The sequence below is a fragment of the Cetorhinus maximus genome, chromosome 23 (genome assembly GCF_964194155.1).
Source record: "Cetorhinus maximus chromosome 23, sCetMax3.hap1.1, whole genome shotgun sequence".
NCBI lineage: Eukaryota > Metazoa > Chordata > Chondrichthyes > Lamniformes > Cetorhinidae > Cetorhinus > Cetorhinus maximus.
Window position 1 is genome coordinate 9,448,549 of NC_135901.1, and position 19,122 is coordinate 9,467,670.

At 44.6% G+C, this 19,122-nt stretch overlaps 1 protein-coding gene across 1 annotated transcript in view; it reads right to left on the reverse strand.

The window, feature by feature from the left end:
• LOC144697784 (uncharacterized) overlaps positions 1-19,122 on the reverse strand; it is a 172,091-nt gene that overhangs the window by 18,671 nt on the left and 134,298 nt on the right. The gene's annotated exons all lie outside the window — the stretch shown is intronic.

Sequence of the window (19,122 nt, forward strand, 5' to 3'; positions counted from 1 at the left end):
ATGAGAACCATTATCACTCTCTATCTTTTTCAGAAAGCTCCATCTGGTAAAGATCTGTTCCCACAAAGTTTTAGCTGTAGGTGACTGCATCATTTATACAGACAGGGAAAGCTTCAATCCACCATGTAAACATACCTATAACTACCAGGATATACCGGTCCCCTCCTTTTACTGTGTGTAATAGGCCTGTATAATCAAACTGCAATATTTTCCACGGAACATCATTCAGATGGGATATGTCCATTGGGACCTTTCACTTCACAGGTCTAGATTAATTTGGACACAGATGAGACACAGGTTCAGGTGGTGATGGATGTCCTGGTGCATTGAGAACTCAAGGAAAGAGAAACGTGCCCCAATTTGATCCATAAACAAAATTAATTATTTTCTAAGACATTAAGGTGTGACCCAATTCAAATTAGAGCCATTCTTGTGATAGGAATGTTGAGGCCATGATCAGATCACCAATCATCTTATTGAATGGCCGAGCTGGCTCGAGTGGCCTAACCCTAATTCATATGTTCGTATCATGTATAATGGGGGAGACCTTACTTGCTGTGAGTGATGAGGGAAAGTCTTTCCTATGGTGCCTAGCCTCTTTGGCCATAATCACAATGATTGTATTTTGGGTGGATCGCAAGGAATCCCCTCTGGAGCAGCTTTCCTAGTGAGTCAGTCTGTCTGGTTATTACCATCACCCTCTTCACTAACCCCTGCCGCTAATGCACCTTCACCCTACAAATAGCAACTTGTCCTGGTCACTTACCAGCAATATCTCAAATCATTCGGAGTTTGAAATGGTGGGTGAGAGTTTTCCTTTTTGCTGTGGAGAGGCTGTGTTTTTGTTGCCGGAGAAGTAGGTTTACACTAAGGGAGTTACAAATAAAGGAGCTTTCAGAATAGTTGGTGATTCTCTCAGTAAGAGCTTGAAGGGCTGTGATCATAATAACCTCAGCTTTCTGGGCTAAATATTGTGGTGGGTGTTTAATAGGATACTATGGCAGTCATGGGGAAGTAAAGACACAGCAGGAGTCTGATACGGTCCTTGTATTTTTTTCTTCATTCATGGGATGTGGGCTTCGCTGGCTGGGTCAGCGTTTTTGCCAATCCCTAGTTGCCCTTGAGAAGGTGGTGGTGAGCTGCCTTCTTGAACCGCTGCAGTCCATGTGGTGTAGGTACACTCACAGTGCTGTTAGGAAGTGAGTTCCAGGATTTTGATGCAGCGACAGTGAAGGAATGGTGATATATTTCCAAGTCAGTGACGTGGAGGGGAATTTCTAGGGGGAGGTGTTCCCATCTATCTGTTGCCCTTGTCCTTCTAGATGGTAGTTGTCGTGCGTTTGGAAGGTGCTGTCTAAGGAGCTTTGGTGAATTACTGCAGTGCATCTTGTAGATGGTACACACTGCTGCTACTGTGAGTCGATGGTGGAGGGAGTGAATGTTTGTGGATGGGATGCCAATCAAGCAGGCTGCTTTGTCCTGGATGGTGTAAAGCTTCTTGAGTGTTGTGGGACCTGCACATCCAGGCAAGTGGGGAATATTCCATCACACTCCTGATTTGTGCCTTGTAGATGCTGGACAGGTTTTGGGGAGTCAGGAAGTGAGTTGTTCATCACAGAGTTCCTAGCTGCTGACCTGCTCTTGTAGCCACAGTAGTTATATGGCTAGTCCAGTTCAGTTACTGGCCAATGGTAACCCACAGTATGTTGATAGCGGGAGATTCAGTGATGGTAATGCCATTGAACATCCAGGAGCGATGGTTGGGTTCATCCTTGTTGGAGATGGTCATTGCCTGGCACTTTTATGGTGCGAATGTTATTTGCCACTTGTCAGCCCAAGCCTAGATATTGTCCAGGTCTTGCTGCATTTGGACATGTATTGCTTGAGTATCTGAAGAGTTGCAAATGTTGCTGAACATTGTGCAATCATCAGCAAATATCCTCAATTCTGACCTTATGATGGAAGGAAGGTCATTGATGAAGCAGCTGAAAATAGTTGGGCCGAGGACAGTACCCTTAGGAATTCCCACAGTGAAGTCCTGGAACTGAGTTGATTGACCTCCAACCACCAAAACCATCTTCCTTTGTGCTAGGTATGACTCCAACCATAAGACCATAAGACGTAGGAGAAAAAGTAGGCCGTTCGGCCCATCGAGTCTGCTCCGCCATTCAATGAGATCATGGCTGATCTGACAATCCTCAATTCCACTTTCCTGCCTTTTCCCCATTACCCTTGTTCCCTTGCTGCTAAAAATGTGTCTACCACAGCCTTGAATATACTTAGTTATCCAGCCTCTACAGCTCTCTGCGGTAAAGAATTCCATAGATTCATTACCCTCTTATAGAAGATAATTCCTCCTCATCTTTGTCTTAAATAGGTGACCACTTGCTCTGAGATTATGCCCTCTGGTCCTAGCCTCCCCCACAAGGGGAAACAACCTCTCAGTATCTACCCTGTCAAGCCCCCTAAAAATCTTATACGTTCCAATAAGTTCACCTCTCATTCTTCTAAACCCCAATGAATACAGGCCCACCTACTCAACCTCTCCTCATGAGAAAATCGCTCCATACCCGGGATCAACCTTGTGAACCTTCTCTGGACTGCCTCCAATGCCAGTATATATTTCCTGAGATAAGGGGACCAAACTGTTCACAGTATTCTAGGTATGGTCTAACTCGTGCCTTGTATAATTTTAGCAAGCCTTCCCTATTCTTACTCTTCATTCCTTTTGAAATAAAGGCCAACATTCAATTTGCCTTCCCTATTACCTGCTGAACTGATATGTTAGCTTTGTGGGACTCATGCATGAGCACTTCCAAATCCCTGTGTGTGGTAGCTTTCTGCAGTCTTTCTCCATCTAAATAATATTCAGCTCCTCTAATCTTCCTGCCAAAATGCATAATCTCACACTTTCCCACATTATATTCCACGTACCAAGTTTTTTTCCCACTCACTTAACCTGTCTATATCCCTCTGTGGACCCTTTGTATCATCCTCACCATTTGCTTTCCCACCTATTTTTCTGTCATTTGCAAAGTTGGCGATAGTACATTCACTTCCCACATCTAAGTCATTAATATATATTGTAAAAAATTGTGACCCCAGCACTGAAAGGAAGTGGCTGCAGAGATAGTGGAGGCATTGGTCGAAATATTCCAGCACTCACTGGATTCTGGGAGGGTCCCAGCGGATTGGAAAACGTCTAACCTGATGCCCCTGTTCAAGAAGGGAGGGACTATAGGCTATAGGCCAGTCAGCCTAACATCTGTAGCTGGGAAAAAGGTAGATTCCATTATTAAGGAAGAAATAGCAGGACATTTAGAAAAGCTGAACGCAATCAAACAGAGTCAACATGGTTTTGTGACAGGGAAATCATGTTTGACAAATTTGCTAGAGTTCTTTGACGATATAATAAGCATAGTTGATAAAGGGTAACTTTAGTGTATTTAGATTTCCAGAAGGCATTCGACAAGGTGTCACATAAAAGATTATTGCTCATGATGGGAGCTCACGATATTTGGGGGTATTGATTGAGGATTGGTTAACACACAAAAGACAGGGAGTCATGATTAATGGGTCTTTTTTCAGGTTGGAAAGACGTAACTAGTGGAGTGCCACAAGGATCAGTCCGAGGACCTCAATTATTTATGATCTATATTAATGACTTGGTGGAGAGGGCAGAGTGTAATGTGTCCAAACTTGCTGAAGATACAAAAATAGGTGGGAGGGCACATTATGATGAGGACATGAGGAATCTTCAAGCGGATATAGATAGGCTGAGTGAGTAGGCAAAAGCTTGGCAGTTAGAGTTTAATGTAGGAAAGTGTGAGGTTATGCACTTTGGTAGCGAGAGTCAAAAGGCAAACTATTATTTAAATGGAGACACTCCAAAAAAGTGCAGCACAGAAGGATTTGGGTGTTCTTGTGCATGAAACACAAAAAGTTAGCATGCAGGTGCAGCAAGCGATTAGGGAGGCAAATTGAATTTTGGCCTGTATTGCTAGGGTGTTGGAGTTTAAGAATAGGGAAGTCTTGTTTCAACTGTACAGGGTGTTGGTGAGGCTGCGCCTGGAGTACTGTGTACAGTTTTGGTCCCTGTATTTAAGAAAGGATATACTGGCATTGGAGGCAGTTCAGAAAGATTCACTCGGCTGATGCCTGACATGAAGGGGTTAACTTATCAAGAACGGCCAAACAGGTTAGACCTTTATTCATTAGAGTTTAGAAGAATGAGGGGTGATCTGATTGAAACATAAAAAATTCTGAGGGGGCTTGACAGGGTAGATGTTGAGAAGATGTTTCCACTAGAGAGGGAATCTTGAACTAGGGGACACAGTTACAGAATAAGGGGTCTTTAAAACCGAGATGTGTAGGAATTTCTTCTCTCAGAGGGTAGTGAATGTCTGGAATTCTGTACCCCAGAAAGTTGTAGAGGGTAGATCACTGAAAGTATTTAAAGATTTTTGAAATACTGGGGAGTTGAGGGCTATGTGGAGCTGGCGTGAAAGAGGAGTTGGGGCCTGGAGCAGATCAGCTATGATCTTATTGAATGGCCTATTCCTGCTCGTATTTCTTATGTTCTTAGGATCCATGTGTCACTCTACTAGTTGCAGGTCGCCATCCTGAAAATGCAGCCCTTATCCCAGCTCTCTGTCTTCTATTAGTTAGCCAATCCTCTATCTATGCTAAAATACTACCCCCAACACCATGGCCTCTTATCTTAATAAGTGGCCTTATGTGTGGTGCCTTATCAAACATCTTTTGGAAATCCAAATATATTACATCCATTGGTTCCCCTTTATCTATCGTGCTTGTTACCTCCTCAAGGAATTGTAATAAATTCGTCAGGCATGATTTCCCCTTCATGAAGCCTTTCTGACTCTGCTTGATTATATTATGCATTTTTAAATGCTCTACTATTACATCCTTTATAATATACTTTAACATTATCCCAGTGAGGGAGGTTAAGCTAACTGGCCTTTTTTTTGTCTCCTCCCTTTGTGAATACAGTGGAGAGTTTTCCCCCGATTCCCATTGACTCCAATGTTACTAGAGCTCCTTGATGCCACACTCGGTCAAATGCGGCCTTGATGTCAAGGGCAGTCACTCTCACCTCATACTGCAACATCACAGGCAACTGGTAGTTGTGAGGCTGCAATCTTTTAATGCCTTTGCTTTGTACTTCAATAATTCATCTACTCCATCCCACTCGGGATACTCCCTTAACTTGGGCTTTATTCATAATGTCACTGTGATATGTGGGGTGTGCAGAATTATTGTAGTAAACTCTACCAGGTACTCTATGGGCTTAACTAACCAGTGAACGCTTGATATTGGCTCAGTACACTGGGCCAGTGACCTTTCCACGGAGGTGAATGTGCCTGAGAAGCACCCAACTGAAAAATCTTTTCCATTCAGCTCGTGCATCACTGCAGCGGATATATATTGTTCTGACAGTGCCAGCAGAGCTGTGGAATTAATTGGATAGATCTTCCGAAGAGCCAGCACAAGCATGATGGGCGAAGTGATTTTCATCTGTTCTTTTGGAACAGTGTATATTCCTCATCCCGTGATCGAGAGAGGAACCAGTGACTATGGGATTGAACGTAGCTAGAATCAGCACCTTCAGGGCAGGAGAGAGGCATGGGAACAAGTGGCAAAAGCTTTAAAATCTCAGTGTATTCCTACAAGAGAGAAGCGGTTTAAGTCACTTTGAGCAATTCGAGTATGGAAGAGCATTTATTCACGAGGATTCATGTGTGTCTTTTTATTAATTGATCTCAATTATTTTCTTTCCCCTCTGGGGGGTTCAATGGTGCTGCTGTTACCCAACATTCCGTTCGGATGTGAATGTGATCTATTAACACTCTAAGAGCCCAGTACGCAGGCGCAGTACTGGACTGTATCTGGAGCATGCGCAGTGTCACTTTGATCAGAGTCCTGCAAGTGCGGGAGAGGATTTTTTCAGCGGGTGAGATTTGATGAGGCGGAGGGAGGAATGGAGCCGGGAGTCGGTGTCGGGAGGGAGTGGCGGCTTCACAAACACCTGAAGTAGGCCGCAAATCCAGAATAAGCCTCTGCAGGTCCCGCGTTTTCAGCTCTGGAACTTTTTCCCGGAAATAGGCCCAATTTAATGGTCGCCATCTTGGTTCAGTGGCCGTCTTGGTGACGGTACAGTGCATGGGCGGGGCTTCATGGCACCGGTGACCAGGAGAGAAAATCATTGGCTCATTGATTTTATTCTCGCGCTGCACACAGGAGATGGTGACTGTCCCGGGTTAATTACCGCCATCGTTTGAAGGGCAATGTGCTGCTGGGCGCACGCGCTGCCATCCTAACAACATCAGAATAAGAACATCAGAACTAGGAGCAGGAGTTGGCCTGTCGGCCCATTGAGCATGATACACCATTCAATGAGATCATGGCTGATCTGATTGTGGTCTTAACTGCACTGCCCGCCCCTTATTTTGATGCTTAAATGAAAAATTTGTCTAACTCGGTCTCAATTAGTCTTTTGGTAGTAAAGAACTTGAGTGTTGCTGTAAAAAGAGACATGTGGAAGCTTTTCGTCTTGTACTCATCGGGGCACTTCGCAAGAATACCAATGTAAGGAAAAACAACTATATATACTGTATGTAAAGAGAATGCTGATTGGTTGGCAAGTGGACTCTGATTGGTAGAGGCGTTGCTATGCAAAATGCACTAGTGATGGTGACTGACAGTTAACTGCAAAGCATTGTTTGAAATTTGAACCAGTTTGACCCTGATTGGTCAAGGCATTGTCCTGAGGAATGAGTCAGCAAATGGCTGTCACTTATTTTGTTTAGCTGAAACAGGCGCAATGTGTGTATATGTTTTTTCTTTCTGCAAAGAACAGAGCCCTATAATATATGTAGCTTCCAGTACATGCAAATGCACCACACTGCAAGCCCAACTAAGAATCTTAAATTGGTTATCAATGTAATTTTTAGCACACTGACGATTATTTAGCAAATGTTGTCCAATCACGGAATCACATCTAATATTGGACACTGTTTTGAGCTTTGCAAACACAGGCTGGTTGGGTATGGTCTGTTTGCAATGCTTGGCAGTTAACTGTCAGTCACTATCACTGGTGCATTCTCCATGGCAATGCCTCTACCAATCAAAGCCTACTTGCCAACCAATCAGCACTCGCTTTGCATGCAGTATATATAGTTGTTTTCCCCTTATATTGGTATTCTTGCCAGCTGTCCTGTTCAGTGCAAGATGAAAAACTTCAACATGTCCCTTTTTTTTTAGCAATACTCAACTTTGCATCTATTCAATAACCAGACCTCCACTCCTTGCTGGGGAAGAGAGTTCCACAAACTAATGGATGCCTGAGAGAAGAAATTTCTCCTCACTTCAGTCTTCCGCATCTCAGTCAAAATTATTGAAAACCTTTATTTTTAAATTGTGCCTCTTTGTTCCATATTCTCCCATGAGGGGAAAAAGCCCTCTCAGGATCCACCCTGTTAAGTGCCCTCAGAATCTTACAGGTTTCAATAAAATCACCTCTCATTCTTCGAAACTCCAATGAATACAGACCCACCTTGCTCAACCTTTCCTCATGAGGCAAAGCCTCTCATTCCAGGAATCAGCCTAGTGAACCTTCTCTGAACTGCTTCCAATGCAAATATGTCCTTGCTTAAGTTATCTTGGACCAGGCAGCAGGAGGAGAGAATATTGTGAATTTCTATCCTGGACTGACAGTGATGGATTCTGGAACCCCTTTTACAGGGGTTAGGATGGGAGGATTTACACACAGCAAACTCAAATCAAGAGAAATGTTTGTCTCTTCTGAATTTGTACCTGCATCTGACACTTATGACTTTTGTAATCTCCTTTTACAGAGAGCTAGAAGATTTGAAGTCTGTGAGATTTTTCTCTGACTCCAATGCTTCTGATATCTTTCCAGCTGCAGGCTCCAGCAGGAGATTTTAAATTTGAAAACAGTGAAATTGTTTCAGGGGTGAGTATTATTGAACATTCATCGACAATTTAGAGCTTTTACTGCTGCGCTCTGGTCCCATGTCTCTGAGGCTGGTGTGGCTCCTTTACTGTGGATCTGAATCCATGTCCATCCATTGCTCTGCTTCACCCCTACCCTTCACAATCACCTCTCTACCGTTGTATGGCTCCATCTGCCTCTAATGATGGGTGTATTTTAACCATGTTTAGTATTTTACTGTTATTTTCACCAACTGTGTCTAAATGAGGCTTCCACTGCTGCCCATCCCCCCAGCTATTCACTGTTGATTTACCAGCTTTATCTTCCCATGGCCAGGAATTATTTTTCCTGCACTAGAGATCATTTCTCTCCCACTTCTGAGCTTATATTGACTGTCAAATTCTGCTTCATTTGTATTCCCCATAATTCATTCTGTACACCCTGAAATGTTAACTCTTTCTCTTTCCACAGTTACTGCCTGACCTGCTGAGTATTTCTAGCACTTGCTCTTTTTATTTCAGATTTCCAGCAGCTGCAGTATTTTGGTTTGGTTTTATTGCAGGCATTTCTCACAGAACCGAGTCTGGGAACAGAGATGAACCAATTAAGAACGGATTTGTATTTGGGTGGGTGTTGATTGGAGAGGTTGGTCCCTGGCCTCCAGTGTTAGTCTTTTTCATGCAGCCATAGAATGATTACAATACAGGAGGCCATTTATCCTGTCATTCCTGTGCTGGGTCTGTGCAACCGCAGATCAGCTAGTCCCACTCCCTGCCCTTTCCTCATAGCCCAGCTTTTTCTCTTCAGGTACTTATCCAATTTTATTTTCAAAGCCTTTGCTGTAGCAGTTTGAGTTGGAGTGGAGATGGAGGAGAAGCTGCTGGGTTTAACCACAAGGACCTAGCAATTTCCAACGTGAAATTGTCAAAGGGAGGTAGGTTCTGGGGAAGATGAGGTTGTTGAGCAGACACTGGCCATGAAATGTAAAAGATCATTGTTTTAGGAACAAATATTTCTGTAGATGCTTTTAATCTATTCTATAAATGCATACTTATAAAATTTATTCTGGGGATTTGGGCGTCACTAACAAGACCAGCAGCAGATATTTCCCAACCCCAGTTACCTGTGGAGAAGATGATGTTTGACCTTCTTGAAGCACTGCAGTCCGTGTGGTGAAGGTGCTCCCACAATGATGTTAGATAAGGAGTTACAGGTTATTCACCAGTGATGAAGAAGAAACAATGATATATGTCCAAATCAATAACAACAATATTGCAACTTTAATGTAACAAAATGTTCCAAGGCATTTCCCAGAAATATTACAAAGCAACATTTGACACTGAGCCACATAAGGAGATATTAGGGCAGGTGACCAGAAGCTTTGTCAAAGAGGCAGGCTTTAAGGACTATCTTAAAGGGAGAAATTGAGGTAGAGAGGCAGAGAGGTTTAGGGAGGAAATTCCAGAGCTTACGGCCTAGGCAACTGAAGGCACGGCCACCAAACAGTTAAAATAGGAATGCTCAGGAGGTTGGAATTAGATAAGCACAGATATCTCAGAGGGTCATGAGACTGATGGAGATTACAGAGACAGGGAGGGGCCATGGAGGAATTTGAAAATAAGGATGAGAAATTAAAAATTTAGATTCTTCTTAACCAAGAACCTTTGTCGGTCAGCGGGCACAGGAGTGATGGGCGAGGAAAACTTGGTGTGAGTAAACACAAGGGCAGCAGAGTTTTGGATAGCCTCAAGATTACAGAGAGGTTGAATGTGGGAGGCTGGCACGGAGTGCCTTAGGATAGTTAAGTCTAGAGGTAACAAAGGAATGGATGAGAGTTTCAGCAACAGGTGAGCTGAGACTAGGGCAGAGTTGGGCGATGTTACTAAGGTGGAAACAGGCCGTCTGGGTGATGATGAGGATGTGTGGTTGTAAGCTTTTTTCATTATTCATTCATGGAATGTGGGGTTGCTGGCTAGGCCAGCATTTATTGCCCATCCCTGATTGCCCTTGTTCAGAGGGCAATTAAGAGCCAGTCACATTGCTGTGGGTCTGGAGTCACACGTAGGCCAGACCAGGTAAGGACAGCAGATTTCCTTCCCTAAAGGACATTAGTGAACCAGATGGGTTTTTTTTGTAGTAAAAACCCATCTGGTTCACTAATGTCCTCTAGGGATGGAAATCTGCATTCCTTGTACTGGTCTGGCCTACATGTGACTCCAGACCCACAGCAATGTGGTTGACTCTTAACTTAGGGATGGGCAATAAATGCTGGTCTAGCTAGCGATGCTAACATCCCATGAACAAATAATTTTTAAAAAGAGCTCATCTTGGGGTGAAATATTACACTAAAGTTTTGAACAGTCTGGTTCAGCCTCAGACAGTTGCCAGTGAGAGAGATGAAGTCAGTTGTTAGGGAATGGAGTTTGTAGTAGGGACTGAAGACAACACTTTCAGTCTTCCCAGTATTTATATGAAAGAATTTTCTGTTCATTCAGTACTGGATGTCAGACCAGTCAGGAGAGTGTGTGGCTTCAAGGGGAACTTGGAGAGTTGGTGTTCACACACACCGGCTACCCTGGTCCTTCTAGGTGCTGGAGGCTAGTGGTTCAGGAGATTTGTCAAAGTTATGGTCGAGTAGTAGGTATATAAAATCCCTCTTCAACTGCTGCCTCTCCTACTTCTCTCTCTCTCTCTCTCCTTCCATAGAGACCAGAGTCTTGCATTGACCCGGTCTGGGTGGAAGGTTCCATTAATAAGAACTAGGAGCAGGAGTAGGTTATTCAGCCCCTCGAGCCTGCCCCGCCATTCAATACGATCATGGCTGACCTCATTTCGGCCTCAACTCCAATTTCCCGCCCACTCCCCATAACCATTCAACCCGTTACTAATTAAAAATCTGTCTATCTCCTCCTTAAATTTATTCAGCGCCCCGGCATCCACTGCACTCTGAGGTAGTGAATTCCACAGATTCACGACTTTGAGAAAAGTAATTCCTCCTCATCTCTGATTTAAATCTACCACCCCTTAGCTTAAAACTATGGCCTCTTGTTCTAGAATGCCCCAGAAGAGGAAACATCCGCTCCACGTCTACTTTGTCTAGCCCCTTTAGCATCTTATATACCTCAATTAGATCTCCACTCATCCTTCTAAACTCTAGCGAGTATAGGCCTAAACTGCTCAATCTCTCCTCATAAGACAAGCCCCGCATCTGTGGAATCAATCTAGTGAACCTCCTCTGAACTGCCTCCAATGCAACTACATCCTTCCTCAAGTAAGGGGACCAAAACTGTGTACAGTGCTCCAGGTGCGGTCTCACCAATGCCTTGTACAGTTTCAGCAATACTTCCCTATTTTTATACTCTATTCCTTTAGCAATAAATGCCAAAATTCCATTTGCCTTCCTTATTACCTGCTGTACCTGCATACTAGCTTTCAGCGATTCATGCACGAGGACACCCAGACCCCTCTGCACTGAAGCATTCTGAAGTTTCTCTCCATTTAAATAATAATAATAAATAATAATAATTCCCTGAAGGACAATAGTGAACCAGTTGTGTTTTTACGACAATCCAGCAGTTTTCATGGTCACTTTTCCCTGGTGCCGGCCCCACAAATTACCAGATTCATTCAGCTCCATTTCACAACCTGCCTTTGTGTTTTTGCGGGTTCTCTCTCACTCCCTTTTTTCTGTTTTACATCGATTTCACAGGATATTAGAAGGGGAGGATTTGCAGCCCAATTTATCATAATGTGAATGTCACCGGATTTTGAACATGGAAGGAGAAAGCACTGTTCACAGTGGAGAGAAACCATACACTTGTTCTGTGTGTGGTCGAGGCTTCAGCCAATTATCTGACCTATCAGAACATAAATGCAGTCACAACAGGGAGAAGCCGTGGAAATGTGGGGACTGTGGAAAAGGATTTAATTATCCGTCTGACCTGAAAACTCATCGGCGCTGTCACACTGGGGAGAGGCCATTCACCTGCTCCGAGTGTGGGAAGGGATTCACTCAGTCCTCCCACCTATTGATACATCAACGTGTTCACACTGATGAGAGGCCATTCAGGTGCTCTCACTGTGGGATGCGTTTCAGGCGATCATCTGACCTCACTGTACACCAACGAGTTCACACTGGAGAGAGGCCGTTCATCTGCTCCAAGTGCGGGAAGGGATTCACTCGATCATCCAACTTGCTGATACACCAGCAAATTCACACTGGGGAGAGACCATTCACCTGCTCCGAGTGTGGGAAGGGATTCAATCATTCATCTGACCTGCTGCAACACCAGCGCGTTCACACTGGAGAGAGGCCATTCACCTGCTCTGAGTGTGGGAAGGGGTTCACTTGTTCATCAGACCTGCTGACACACCAGCGAGTTCACACTGGGGAGAGACCATTCATTTGCTCCAAGTGTGGGACAGGATTTGCTCGCTCAGCCACATTACTGAGGCACCAGCGAGTTCACACTGACGAGAGACCTTTTAAATGCCCAGTCTGTGGGAAGTGTTATAAAAGCTCCAAGGAACTGTTGTCTCATCAACGTGTTCACACGGATGAAAGACCATTCAGGTGCTCTCTCTGCGGGACTGGATTCAATCAATCATCTGACCTCACTGTACACCAGCGAATTCACACTGGGGAGAGGCCATTCACCTGCACGGAGTGTGGGAAGGGATTCACTCAGTCATCCAATCTGCTCAGACACCAGCGAGTTCACACTGTGGAGCGACCGTTTAAATGCTCAGACGTGGGAAGTGTTATAAAGGTTCCCAGGAACTGATGTTCCATCAACGTGTTCACGCTGACGAGAGACCATTCAGGTGCTGTCAATGTGGGACTGGATTTAAGCGATCATCTCAACTCACTGTACACCAGCGAATTCACACTGGGGAGAGACCGTTCAGCTGCACAGACTGTGGGAAGGGATTCACTCAGTCTTCCGCTCTTCTGAGACACCAGCGAGTTCACAAGTAATTACCGTGATTGGATTTTACAGCTGGTCACATCCAGGACTGGGCCATGTTCTTTGGGGTCTGTTTTTGCTGATGTTCACAGAATCACAGAATTTTAACAGCACAAAAGGAGGCCATCCGGCCTATCGTGTCTGCACCAGCTCTGCAAATGAGCATCATGGCCTAGTGCCATTGCCCTGCCTTTTCCCTGTACCCTTACACATTGTTTTGATCCAAATAACCATCTAATGCCTTCTTGAATGCCTCACTTGAACCTGGCTCCACCGCACTTCCAGACAGAGCATTCCAGACCCGAACCACTCGTTGTGTGAAAAAGATTTTTCTCCTGTCCCACTTGCTTCTTTTATAAATCACTTTAAATCTGTGCCCTCTCTTTCTTGATCTTTTTACGAGTGGGAACAGCTTCTCCCCATCTACCCTGTCCAGACCCTTCATGATTTTGAACATCTCTATCAAATCTTCTCTTAGCCTTCTTCTCTCCAAGGAGAACAGCCTTAATCTCTCCAATTTATCCCCATTGCTGAAGTTTCTCATCCCTGGGATTATTCTTGTAAACTCCTTCTGCACTCTCTCCAATATCTTCACATCCTCCCTATAATATGGTGCCCAGAACTGAACACAATATTCCAACTGAGGTCTGGTGAGTGTCTTATATAAATCCAGCATAACCTGCCTGCCCTTGTACTCTATGTCCCTATTAATAAAGCCCAGGGCACTATAAGCTTTACTAATTGCTCTCTCCACCTGTCCTGCCACCTTCAGTGATCTATACACATATACACCCAGGTCTTTCTGCTCCTATATCCCCATGTTCTTCCTACCAAAATGCATCACCTCAAATTTCTCCGCATTGAACTTCATCTGCCATCTATCTGCCCACTCCACCAACTTGTCTGTCCTCTTGAAGTTCCACACCGTCCTCCTCGCAGTCCACAACACTCCCAACTTGCATATCGTCTGCAAACTTTGAAATTGTTCCCTGCACACCAAGGTCTAGATCGTTAATATATATCAGGAAAAGCAAGGGTCCCAATACCAGCCCCTGGGGAACCCCACTACAAACCTTCCTACAGCCTGAAAAATATCCATTGACCATTACTCTCTGCTTCCTAGTTTTCAACCAATTTTGTATCCACATTGCTACTGTCCCTTTTATTCCATGAGCAATAACTTTTCTCACAAGTCTGTTGTGTGACACTGTGTCAAATGCGTTTTGACAGTCCATATACACCACATCAACTGCATTACCCTCATTCACCTTTTCTGTTACCTCTTCGAGAAACTCCAGCAAGTTAGTTAAACTTTAGTAATCCATGTTGATTCTCCCTTATCAACACATATTTTCCTATGTGACTATTAATTCTATCCCGAATAATTGTTTCTAGAATCTTGCCCACTACTGAAGTTAAACTGACTGGTCTGTAATTGCTGGGCTTATCCTTGGAACCTTTTTTTGAACAAGGGCATAATGTTTACAATTTTTCAGTTCTCTAGCACCACCCCTGAGTTTAAGGAAGACTGAAAGACTATGGCCAGTGCCCATGAAATTTCTACTCTCACTTCTTTCAATATCCTTGGATGCATCTCATTTGGTCCCAGTACCTTGTCAAGTTTAAGTACCGATAGTCTATTCAACACTTCCTCCTTATCAACTTTGAACCCTTCAGAGTCTGTCACCATGGCCTGGGTAGCATCTACCTCCTTGGTAAAGACGGATGCAAAGTATTCATTTAATACCTCAGCCATGACCCCTTTGTCCATGCGTAAATTCCCTTTTCAGTCCCCAATCAGCCATACTCCTCTTTTTACCAACCTTTTACTATTTATATGCCTGTAGAAGACTTTGGGATTCCCCTTTATGTTGGCTGCCAGTCTCTTCTCATAATCCCTCTTCGCTTCTCTCATGTGCTTTTTCACCTCCCCTCTGAACCTTTTGCATTCGACTTGGTTCTCAATTGTATTTTCTACCTGTCACCTGTCATAAGTGCACTTTTTCTTTTTATCTTAATTTCAATCTCCTTTTTCATCCAGAGAGCTCTGGATTTGTCAGCCCCACCTTTCCCTTTAGATGGTATATAGATTCATGGACGTTTACAGCACAGAAGGAGGCCATTCAGCCCATCGTGTCTGAGCTGGTCAACAAAGATCTAACTACACTAATCCCATTTTCCAGCACTTGACCCATAGCCCTGGAGGCTATGGCAACTCAGGTGAATATCTAAATACTTGACTGTGCCCGACCCAATTCATTTTTTAAAGGTAGCCCATTGTTCAGCTACAGTTTTTCCTGCCAATCTTTTGTTCCAGTCTACCTGGCCCAGCTCCATTCTTGCTCCATTGAAGTCGGCTCTTGTCCAGTTAATTATTCTTACTCTGGATTGCCTATCGTGCTTTTCTCATCATCATCCTAAAACATGCAATACAATAATCACTGTCTCCTAAATGTTCCCCCACTGACACTTGATCTACTTGGCTAACCTAATTTCCAAGAACCAGGTCCAACAGTGGATTAGACACATACTTCTGGAGAAAATTCTCCTGAACACAATTTAGGAACCTTTGTCCCTCTCCGCCCTTTACACTACCAGTGTCCCTATCTATATTCGGGTAATTAAAGTCCCCCATTATAACTACTCTATAATGCCTGCATTTCTCTGTAATTTCCATGAGATTTGTTCCTCTACATCCTTCCCACTAGTTGGCGGTCTATAGGCTACACCAAGCAATGTAATTGCACCCTTTTTGCTCCTTAACCTTAGCCAAATTGATTCTGTCCTTGAACCCCCTGGGACATCCTCTTTCTCCAGCACTGCAATGGTCTCCTTAACCAATACCACCACCCCTCATCCTTTCCTTCCTTTCCTGTCTCTTCTGAACACCTTGTACTCGGGAATATTTAACACCCAGTTCTGCCCTTCCTTGAGCCAGGTCTGTTATTGCCACAACATCACATTTCCACATGGCAGTCTGCACCTGTAACTCCCCAATCTTATTTACTATTCTCTGTGCATTCACATGCATGCATAATAACCCTGATTTGGCTTTTGTTACTTTCTCCCTTGCCCCGACTTTACCTATTAACTTACTCTTTTCTAAACTAGTACTCTCTGTCCCTCCCAGTATTTTGTGCACCCTGGTATTCCTCGCTAATATTTTCTCTTGATTCCTACACTGCTGCTGAGCTAGTTTGAAGCCCTCCCAACAGCACTAGCAAAATGCCCTGCAAGGAGCTCAGTCCCGGCTCTGTTCAGGTGCAACCCATCTGGCTTCTACAGGTGCCAACTCTCCCAGAGCCTGTCCCAGGAATCTAAAGCCCTCCCTCCGGCACCACTTTTCCAGCCATGCATTCATCTGCCTTACCCTCCTACTTCTGTAATCACTAGCACATGGCTCTGGGAGTAATCCGGAGGTTACTACAGCTGAGGCCCTGCTTGTTAATTTTCTACTTAGCTCCCTAAATTCTGATTGCAGGACTAAATCCCCCTTCCTCCCTAAGTCATTGGTACCAATGTGGACCACGACCTCTGTCTGATCACCCTCCCCCAAAAGAATGTCCTGCAGCCGCTCTGTGACATCCTTGACCCTGGCACCAGGGAGGCAACATACCATCCTGGAGTCACTTCTACGGCCACACAAACACCTGCCTGTTCCCCTAACTTGCATCTTTCTCCAGTTTCTCTCCTATCTTCTATCTCACTCAGAGCTCATCTTGCCTCTGAGACGTGCCTTCTGCTTCCTTGACACTATTCTCACTAAACTGCTGACCATCCAACTTCCAAATTTTAGACGACATCCTTAACGGTTCTCTCTCTCTTTTGGTACTGTCCCTCTCACCTTTAAATCCACTGTTGTCTCCCATCATTAAAAAAACCTTCGACTCCATCGTCCTCGCCCTCTCTTTTTGCTGACTTTGCACTTGCTGGTAAACTGTGAGATCTTTAATTTTTTTCAAGTTTGGATAAAAGGTTACCGACATGAAGCATTCACTCTGTTTCCTTCTCCATAGATGTTGTTTGACCTGCTGAGGTTGTCCAATAGTTTGTTTTGTGGTTGTGCGAACATACAAATTAGGAGCAGGAATAGGCCACTCGGCCCCTCGAGCCTGCTCTGCCATTCAATGAGATTATGGCTCATCTGATTGTAACCTCATTCCCGTCTACACCCGATAACCTTTCGCCCCCCCCCCCTTGCTTATCAAGAACCTATCCAGCTCTGCCTTAAAAAGATTCGAAGACTCCCCACTGCCTTTTGAAGAAGAGAGTTGCAAAGACTCATGACCCTCTGCGAGAAAAAAAACTCATCTCTGTCTTAAATGGGCCACCCCTTATTTTTAAACAGTGACCCCCTAGTTCTAGGTCAGATTTCCACCTAGAGTATTACAGTATTTTGTTTTTGGGTCAGAGTGGATCAGTTTTTTCTGGAATGAGACAACAGTAACTGTCACCCTGATCGATATGAAACTAAACTCACTGTTAATGCCTCATCAGTAACAATGTTAAACACAAAGTTTTCAGCCAGGATTGAACCGGGGACTTTCTCATGTAAAGTAAACGTGATAATCACTGCACTGGGGAAATGAGTGTGAATCCCCCCGGACAGAGGGGAACTGACCATCCATCTCTAGCTCTAATTCCCAAACAGAAAATGCTGCCAAAAATCAGCAAGTCAGGCTGAGTCTGTGGCCGCTCTCAGCGTTTGAAATCGTCACAATGCCCGGGTGATTGACGGCAGCTCCGGACCAATAGGGAAAGGGAGGGGGAACTGGAGGAACATACAGGAGTGGCTGGTCCTCCAACCAATCGAAATGAATGAGGGGCGGGGGCGGGCAGTGACTGAAGCATGCGCAGTGCGGGTAATGGCGATGGGCAGACGGGTCCACAATGGATAAAGGTGGGGGACGCCGGGGCGGAGGGAGCGATGGATCCGGCGAGTGGACGGAGAGGCTCCGGAAACATGTTGTGTAAACCGCAAACCCCGGAAATAAACTGACCGGTTCCCCCTCCCCCGTTTGCACCGAGCGGGGCCGCAGCTCCCAGATCAATGAAGAGCCGGTTTGTATCAGGCTGGACATTGGTTCTTTTATTCATTCACGGGATGTGGGCTTCACTGGCTGGGGCAGCATTTACTGCCCATCCCTAGTTGCCCTTGAGAAGGTGGTGGTGAGCTGCCTTCTTGAACCGCTGCAGTCCATGTGGTGTAGGTACAGCCACAGTGATGTAAGGAAGGGATGTTGACCCAGTGACAGTGAAGGAACGGGATATATTTCCAAGTCAGGAAGGTGAGTGATTTGGAGGGGAACTTCCAGGTGGCGGTGTTCCCATCCAACTGCTGCCCTTGTCCTTCTAGATGGTAGTAGTCGTGGGTTTGGAAAATGCTATCGAAGGAGCCTCGGTGGATTCCTGCAGTGCATCTTATAGATGGTACTCACTGCTGCTACTGTTCGTCGGTGGTGGAGGGAGTGAAGGTTTGTGGATGGGGTGCCAATCAAGAGGGCTGCTTTGTCCTGGATGGTGTCAAGCTTCTTGAGTTTTGTTGGAACTGCACTCATCCAGGCATCCTTTGCTCCCTCGGCTTGACACATTTATTTGTCTGGCTAAAAGGATGGCCTCTTTCCTCATGTTCACAATTAAAGTGGTGGATTCCCCAGGAGATGGCTGACATTTAAGGGGACAGTAAAGTAATATAGGACAGAGATATGCCTGGTGTTTTTATATGATATATATTAGATATGTTATTTATGATTCTGTCATAAAGTTAATTTATTATTATTTCTAGTCTTGTAACATAGCACTGTGCTATGTTATATATTTAGAGTCAGTCATTATGGCACAGAAGGAGTCCATTCAGTAATTCAAATCCAAGCTGATTCTCTGTAGAGTAACCCAGTCAGTCCTATTTCCCTTCTATATCCCCGTTCCCCTGCAAGTTTATTTCCTTCAAGTGCACACCCAGTTTCATTTTCATATCATTGACCATCTCCACTTCCACCACACAGTGAGTTCCATGTCCAGCAGCCTGCCTGAACATTTTCAGGTCTCTGTGTCCTGGACAGGAAGCGATGGGCATGGATCTGTTAGGTCAGCAGATTGAGATTGGATGGAGAATATGTGGGATCGAGATTGACAGTCTTTGGGGAATGAAAGAGGAAAGAATGTTCCATAGAAAGTAGACTT